The following is a 7,806-nucleotide window of genomic DNA, read 5'->3' on the forward strand; positions in this document are numbered from 1 at the left end:
TTGCTCTGACAGCGGAGAATCCGGTGCCGGGAAGACTGTGAACACAAAGCGTGTCATCCAGTACTTTGCAACAATTGCAGCCAGCGGGGACAAGAAGAAGGAGGAGCAGACATCAGGCAAAATGCAGGTAAATTAATAGACACATGCTGGCACCAATGCTTTCCTCTGTTCCTGACATGATTTTTGGAAAGGATAACCATCAATAATTTTCCCCCTGCAGGGAACGCTTGAGGATCAAATCATCAGCGCCAACCCACTGCTGGAGGCCTTTGGAAACGCCAAGACCGTGAGGAACGACAACTCCTCACGCTTTGTGAGTTGCTTAACAAAATGCTTCCTCAAACATAGGAAATAGAAGTTTATGTCAGTTATCCTTTTCTGTTATTCAGGAAGGAAGGAATGGGAGAGAGTTTCTAATTTAATATAGTAGCTTTATCTCAAATTTATTTAACCACAAGTGAAATTGTCTATTAGCAATACAGATTTAAGCAGCTGAACTACTTAAATTGCTGTTTTCGTATCATTAAGGCAACTGCTCTCTGTATGCAGCATATCGTTAGACTAGTTTCTCTAATGAAACCCACACATTCCTTCACATTTGTACATTCAACCTACACAAAATACAGTTGTGCCACTGTTGATTATTTTTTGGTCAAAAATGAAAAAGACAACTTTATGTTAATAGTGGAATGTCTCTAAGTAGAAATCTTGTGCCCTGTGGAATAAATGGAAGAACTCTTCATTTCAGTGATATTTTTTATGTTGTAAATCCTAAGACACTTTAATTCCTTTAAAGGGCAAATTCATCAGAATTCATTTTGGTGCCACAGGAAAACTGGCTTCTGCAGATATTGAAACATGTAAGACACTTTCCTGAACAATCCATCTACTCACCTGTCTATCCATAAAACATCTTTTCATCCAAATATCTATCCTGTCTTCCCTGTTTTTCTTCCCATCTTCTTTTTACTTTCTTTTTTTTCCTGTTTCTTCTTTTTTCTAACTAAAATTTTTTCTCCAGATCTGCTGGAGAAGTCCAGAGTCACTTTCCAGCTCAAGGCGGAAAGAAGCTACCACATCTTTTATCAGATCATGTCCAACAAGAAGCCAGAGTTAATTGGTAGGAAGAATTAATAACTGGAGGAAGACTGCTGAACACCGTTACTTGCTTGACTAAAATAAGCCTGTATATCCCCTCTTACTTTCAGACATGCTCCTCATCACCACCAACCCATATGACTATCAATTTGTGAGTCAAGGTGAGATCACTGTTCCCAGCATTAACGACCAGGAGGAGCTCATGGCCACAGATGTGAGTACCAATTAACAACATTGTACCTATTGTCATCTCTCCAAGACAAAGCTTTTATTTTACTGTTCCTGGTGCAGAGTGCCATTGACATCCTGGGCTTCAGTGCTGATGAGAAAACAGCCATCTACAAGCTGACAGGGGCTGTCATGCACTACGGGAACCTGAAGTTCAAGCAGAAGCAGCGTGAGGAGCAGGCAGAGCCTGATGGCACTGAAGGTATCAGCAAAATCTTTGGCTAACCTATTAGAATAGAAGTAGCAATAGTAATTCAATAATTGGAAGATGGAGAAAGAAAACGGTACAAATGTGTTTAAGTGAAATAGTATATAGGCATGAAACTGCCATCCAAAATACAACCTTTTTTTGATTACTGCCTAATCATTATCTGCAATATCAATTGCATATATGCCCATAAATCTCTCCTGAGCTACCACTCTGAATTAGCACAGCCTGCTCAGTGTGTTCAAACCCACTGAGAAGGGAAAGATTTTTAAAAAACTTGTTTCAGGTTGATCTTTAAAGAAAATGGAGGGATTATATTCAGTATTAGGACTTCTACTTCATAAACCACTTATTATCTAGGGTAAAATTGCTAATGAATACTAGTATGAATTTTAATAAATACATTGCTTCTAGATGCTTCTTTTAAGACTTTTTAAGTTTCAAAATAAAGATTTTTTTTTTTAATAACTATGTCATGGCTCCTCTGAGATCCAGTAAGCAGAATTTGGTCACAGAGACATTCAATATTGCAGCTGTTTTGCAAAGGGTTCATCACTCAAAATGCTGCATGTCATATTAGTCTTAATTTTTCTATCTTCTTGTCCTTCTACTTAGTTGCTGACAAGGCTGCCTACCTAATGGGTCTGAACTCAGCAGACCTGCTCAAGGCCCTCTGCTACCCCCGAGTCAAGGTGGGGAATGAATACGTGACCAAGGGCCAAACAGTGCAGCAGGTAGGAAAAATAGAATAATCTGGAAAATGCTTTGATGGTTGGTGTTGATTCTCCTCTGCTGTGTGTAGTAACCTCCAAACCTTTCTCTGTGCTTTAGGTGAACAATTCAGTGGGTGCCCTGGCAAAGGCTGTCTATGAGAAGATGTTCCTGTGGATGGTTGTTCGCATCAACCAACAGCTGGACACGAAGCAGCCCAGGCAGTACTTCATTGGTGTGCTGGACATTGCTGGCTTTGAGATCTTTGATGTAAGGATTCCAGTTTTGAGGACTACTCTTGCAGGGAGAGATTGTTATATCCGAGGACTTGCAAGCGATGTTCCTCTGAAGGCTTAACATGCTAGTCATTTGCAACTTTATGGGGAAAAAAATCCCATCATTTTCCTTTATAGCAGAGAGCAAAATCCTCAAAAGAATTTTATGCATTATGATATAACAGTTTGAGCTTAATTTTAGAGATTAAATAAACCAACATAATTACGATAATTTTATAGAAGAGCTTCTAGAGCAGAACTAGGAGACCCATTGACAAATATGTCACAGAATCACAGAGTATTCTGAGTTGGAAGGCACTCAGGAAGATCATTGAGTCCAGCACTGAAGCTAATGGCCCATATGCGGATCAAACCCATGACCTGGGTATTATTAGCACCATGCTCTAACCAACTGAGCTAATAACAGGTTAAAGATGTGTAAATTGTTTTAAGAACCAAGGAATGTTAACCAGAGAGATCAAGTTTTTAAATTTGGAGACAAGAGCACACCTTGTCTGAAGAGCACACCTTTTTGGCTGAATAAAAAATTGCCAAAATATTTTATGATTTTTAGTAGATTCACTAGGAATATCTGCTCTGAAATAAACCCTCATTTTAATTATGTAGGTACTTCTTTGTGAAGCTGCATATAGATCCAGTTATGGTGTGGTTGTGATAATACACTTGTATTTTAACTGAGAAGATTGATAAAGGCATGATCAAGAACTGTGCATGTTGACAAGGGTTGGTTGTTGTGGGGTTTTTCCACCATGCAGTTCAACAGCCTAGAGCAACTGTGCATCAACTTCACCAATGAGAAACTGCAGCAGTTCTTCAACCACCACATGTTCGTGCTGGAGCAGGAGGAGTACAAGAAGGAGGGAATTGAATGGACATTCATTGACTTTGGGATGGACCTGGCTGCCTGCATTGAGCTCATTGAGAAGGTACATTTTGACTTGTAAATGTCTTGCATTTTCAGGAACACATTATTTTAAGTTTGCCCTGTTAGTTTCTTAGTTTTAGCTGTTGAAATATGTCTTTATCTGTTGCTAATTATGCATAATAGATATTACAAAGTCCAGATAAAACTGTAGAAGTAATTCTTTCACATTCTCTACATGGAAGGTATCTCCATTTGCTTGATTAAAGGATATTATCTTCAAAAACACAGAGCAGCTCCTACAGTAACATGAAAATATTTTCTTAAGATTCTGGAATAAAGTTATCTGAACAATACATTTTTTTCCTATACGGTTCATAGCAAAGTAAGGACCATTAAGGTCCTTAGCAAGTCCATAGCAAGTCCTTAGCCTGTCCATAGCAAGTAAGGCCAACACAGTCAATGCCTGATGTCTGAGAGCAAGAAACTGAGATTTTTTGTAGTACCATATAATTTAGAGAATTGATTGAAAGTTCAAAAGCAGAAGTAAATATGCAATGCATAATAAATATGCAAAATAGTTCACATTTGTGAAAACTATTTTTCAATATATTTTTTCTCCTCCTGATCTTTAACATGGTTTCTGGAATAAAAACCATTCCTAAATCACTGTGACAAAGTATGAGACAAGCAGGTGAATCTTTTAAACTCACTTTTCAGAAAGAAATGTTCTTAATGGCAAAGTTTGTTTCTCAGCTTACTATCTTTTACTATCTTCCTTTTGAAACCAAGTCATAGTCATGTTATTCTACAGGCAGTCTCTCTTTTTTATTGAACTATCTTCCAGCCCATGGGCATCTTCTCCATCCTGGAAGAGGAGTGCATGTTCCCCAAGGCAACTGACACCTCTTTCAAGAACAAGCTCTATGACCAGCACCTGGGCAAGTCCAGCAACTTCCAGAAGCCCAAACCTGCCAAAGGCAAGGCTGAGGCCCACTTCTCCCTGGTGCACTACGCTGGCACAGTGGACTACAACATCACTGGGTGGTTGGAGAAGAACAAGGACCCTCTAAATGAAACTGTCATTGGGCTGTACCAGAAATCATCTGTCAAGACCCTGGCTTTACTTTTTGCTTCCTATGGTGGAGCAGAAACAGGTTATTTTTTTATTTTCTTTTTCAAGCTTTGTGATACTTAAAGATGCAATAAAAAAAATGTATTGAAAAATTCTTCTTTTTTTTTCCTTTTTTTTTTTTTAAGAGGCTAGTGGTGGTGGTGCTGGTGGTGGAAAGAAGGGTGGCAAGAAGAAGGGTTCTTCTTTCCAGACTGTCTCAGCTCTTTTCCGGGTAAAGGATGGATTCATTGTCTATAAAGTGAAATGAACACAGTGTCAAATCTGAGCTATATACACTTGAGTTCTCCTTCTAACATTTCTTGAATGAAGAACAATATTAAGGATGAAGTGCTTTTTTCTAGTAGTTTTCTGTTCAAATTTAGGATCCAGTCTTCATTTGATCCTCTGACTTTCTAATAGGAGTTCACTCACATTCTTTTTGAAAAACATTTTTCAGAATCTGGCATGTAATGTAAGTATTAATCTCCAAAAGGCTTGTCATAAAATATTTATAGAGTATTACTTTACTTCCTCCAAAATAAGGTGAAAAATTTTAAACTCCTTTATGAGAATATTTTTTAATGAAAAGTACATAGAAAATTTATTTAAATCTAAATTTTGAATTTGAAAGCTTCTTTTTCCTAAGATCCATTATATTAGTTCCTTGGCATCTAGGTACAAAGCATGCAGAAGCAAATTTCTTAAATCTAAGCTGCAGCATGTGATCATGTGTTCCCACAGGAAAACTTAAACAAGCTGATGACCAATCTGCGGAGCACTCACCCCCATTTTGTGCGCTGTATTATCCCCAATGAGACCAAAACACCCGGTAAGATGCTCAAGTAGGAAGAGGGTTTGCTCTGACATCCATTCCCCTCCACACTGGAATCTGTGCCACTCCTTTGTGCTCTGCTCTGCCTTGCTCAGGTGCCATGGAGCACGAGCTGGTGCTGCACCAGCTGCGCTGTAACGGCGTGTTGGAAGGGATCAGGATTTGCAGGAAAGGGTTCCCCAGCAGAGTCCTCTATGCTGACTTCAAACAGAGGTAAGAGCACTGCACTTCTCAGCATCATTAAAAGTGTTGTTGGTCCATTCATAGGTCCATTCAGTTTGTTGTCAAAAATAGCTATATATGACCTGGCGGGGTTTAGTGGCTCCTGTGTGTTGGTTGGGAAAAAATAGCCTTCTCTTCCTCTTTTCACAGATACAAGGTGCTTAATGCCAGTGCCATCCCAGAGGGACAGTTCATCGACAGCAAGAAGGCTTCTGAGAAGCTCCTTGGCTCAATCGATGTGGACCACACCCAGTACAAATTTGGACACACCAAGGTACAAACCCCCCCATTCCCTCACTCACTCTGTGCCTGTGCTTTGCCCGGCCTGACAGCGATGTGCTGCAACATTCCCTCTCTAAGGTGTTCTTCAAAGCTGGGCTGCTGGGGCTCCTGGAGGAGATGAGGGATGAGAAGCTGGCACAGCTCATCACTCGCACACAGGCCAGATGCAGAGGCTTCCTGATGAGGGTGGAGTACCAGAGAATGGTGGAGAGAAGGTACACATTCCTTGTCTTCAGTTAAACTCACTGTGCTTGAGGGAAAGTGTTGACACTTTTCAGACTGAAAATACTCATTGCACATCTGAATTATGCTCCAGAGAGTCCATCTTCTGCATCCAGTACAACATTCGTGCATTCATGAATGTCAAACACTGGCCCTGGATGAAGCTGTTCTTCAAGATCAAGCCCTTGCTGAAGAGTGCAGAGTCTGAGAAGGAGATGGCCAACATGAAGGAGGAGTTTGAGAAAACTAAGGAAGAGCTTGCAAAGTCTGAGGCAAAGCGGAAGGAGCTGGAGGAGAAAATGGTGAAACTGGTGCAGGAGAAAAATGATCTGCAGCTCCAAGTGCAGGCCGTGAGTAACATTTTTCTATACCTTTCTTTATAGGGGAAATAAATAAATAAGATCTAACTCTTCTTTCCTACTATAGGACTCTCAAACTGCATAGTAAGCTTTCTTATAAAATATTTTAAGCCTAATACCAGGTAACTAAATGTAAAATTCAGACCACATTCTTTCCCCATTCAGTCTCACTACTGCGAAGTGGAGTTTAATCTAAAGAATGAGTTTTCTCTCTTAATACCTACTTATAACGTGTCCTGTGTGAGTTCATGATATAAAGGCTCATTATGGTCGCTGTAGTGTATTTAGAGGAATAGAGATAGTGATTTGATTGACCTCCTCCTCTGCCTTAACTTGTCAAAGTGAAGAGCCGAGTGCCATTTCTTACAGTAGACCTCACCTCAGCTCCTGTACCTACTGCTCCCAGAAGACACAGATGCCCATTAGAATTTAAAACAGAAGCACTGTGTTTGTCTCTAAAGCCATTTGGCCTCTCAGAATGATGGACATTTCGGCAACACCCATGAGTTGAAATGTCTATTTTGAGGAAAGATGAATTTTATTCTATTTTCCACTAACTGCAATAGCTGGGTATAAAGCTACTAATTCAAGTTTCAAGTATTTCCTCAACGGTAGAGTTATTTACATTTCTCAGTACTTCCACATAAATTTGAATATAGTACATCATAATAAACAATCACTTTCTAAAGAGAAAAGGAAAACTGAATCTAAGTGACTTTATAATACACACGAAATAAATAAGGTGAAATGCAAGGTACCTACACAGGGCTGCACTGATGAATCTAAAGGTCTGAAAAAAAATAAAATTTATGAAAATCTTATTCTAGATTTGTAATTTGTAACATAACTGCACAGTAACTTTTTCCAAAAAAGAATCCCAAAGGTCTTAGAAATGCACATCTGTTCCTTCAGAATTAAATAATCCTTCCTGTATTTTTTCACAAGGAAGCTGATGCTTTGGCTGATGCTGAGGAAAGGTGTGACCAACTCATCAAAACCAAAATCCAGCTGGAAGCCAAAGTTAAAGAAGTGACTGAAAGAGCTGAGGATGAGGAGGAAATCAATGCTGAGCTGACAGCCAAGAAGAGAAAACTGGAGGATGAATGTTCAGAGCTGAAGAAAGATATTGATGACCTTGAGCTAACACTGGCCAAGGTGGAGAAGGAAAAACACGCCACTGAAAACAAGGTATGAGGCAGAAAATCTCACCTACACTCCAGAAAAGAGCCCCACTCTATATCTACTTCCTTGATTTACACTCGCTCCCTTCTTCCTAAAGGTGAAAAACCTCACAGAGGAGATGGCAGCCCTGGACGAGACCATCGCCAAGCTGACAAAAGAGAAGAAAGCCCTCCAAGAGGCCCATCAGCAG

At 39.8% G+C, this 7,806-nt stretch overlaps 1 protein-coding gene and 2 long non-coding RNA genes across 3 annotated transcripts in view; 2 read left to right on the forward strand and 1 right to left on the reverse strand.

Annotated features, from left to right (window-relative positions):
- LOC108507719 (myosin-4-like) overlaps positions 1–7,806 on the forward strand; it is a 127,225-nt gene that overhangs the window by 66,402 nt on the left and 53,017 nt on the right.
- The window catches only part of LOC108507733, a 21,073-nt gene continuing 14,738 nt past the window's right edge, over positions 1,472–7,806 (reverse strand). Inside the window, exon 3 of the long non-coding RNA XR_001878248.1 lies at positions 1,472–1,552. This is a non-coding gene — a long non-coding RNA (uncharacterized LOC108507733). The remainder of the gene's footprint in view (positions 1,553–7,806) is intronic.
- Positions 5,181–7,806, forward strand: part of LOC108507727 — a 4,874-nt gene continuing 2,248 nt past the window's right edge. Inside the window, exon 1 of the long non-coding RNA XR_001878242.1 lies at positions 5,181–5,192. This is a non-coding gene — a long non-coding RNA (uncharacterized LOC108507727). The remainder of the gene's footprint in view (positions 5,193–7,806) is intronic.

Source organism: Lepidothrix coronata, unplaced genomic scaffold (genome assembly GCF_001604755.1).
Source record: "Lepidothrix coronata isolate B3197 unplaced genomic scaffold, Lepidothrix_coronata-1.0 Scaffold267, whole genome shotgun sequence".
In the NCBI taxonomy this organism is placed as follows: Eukaryota; Metazoa; Chordata; class Aves; order Passeriformes; family Pipridae; genus Lepidothrix; species Lepidothrix coronata.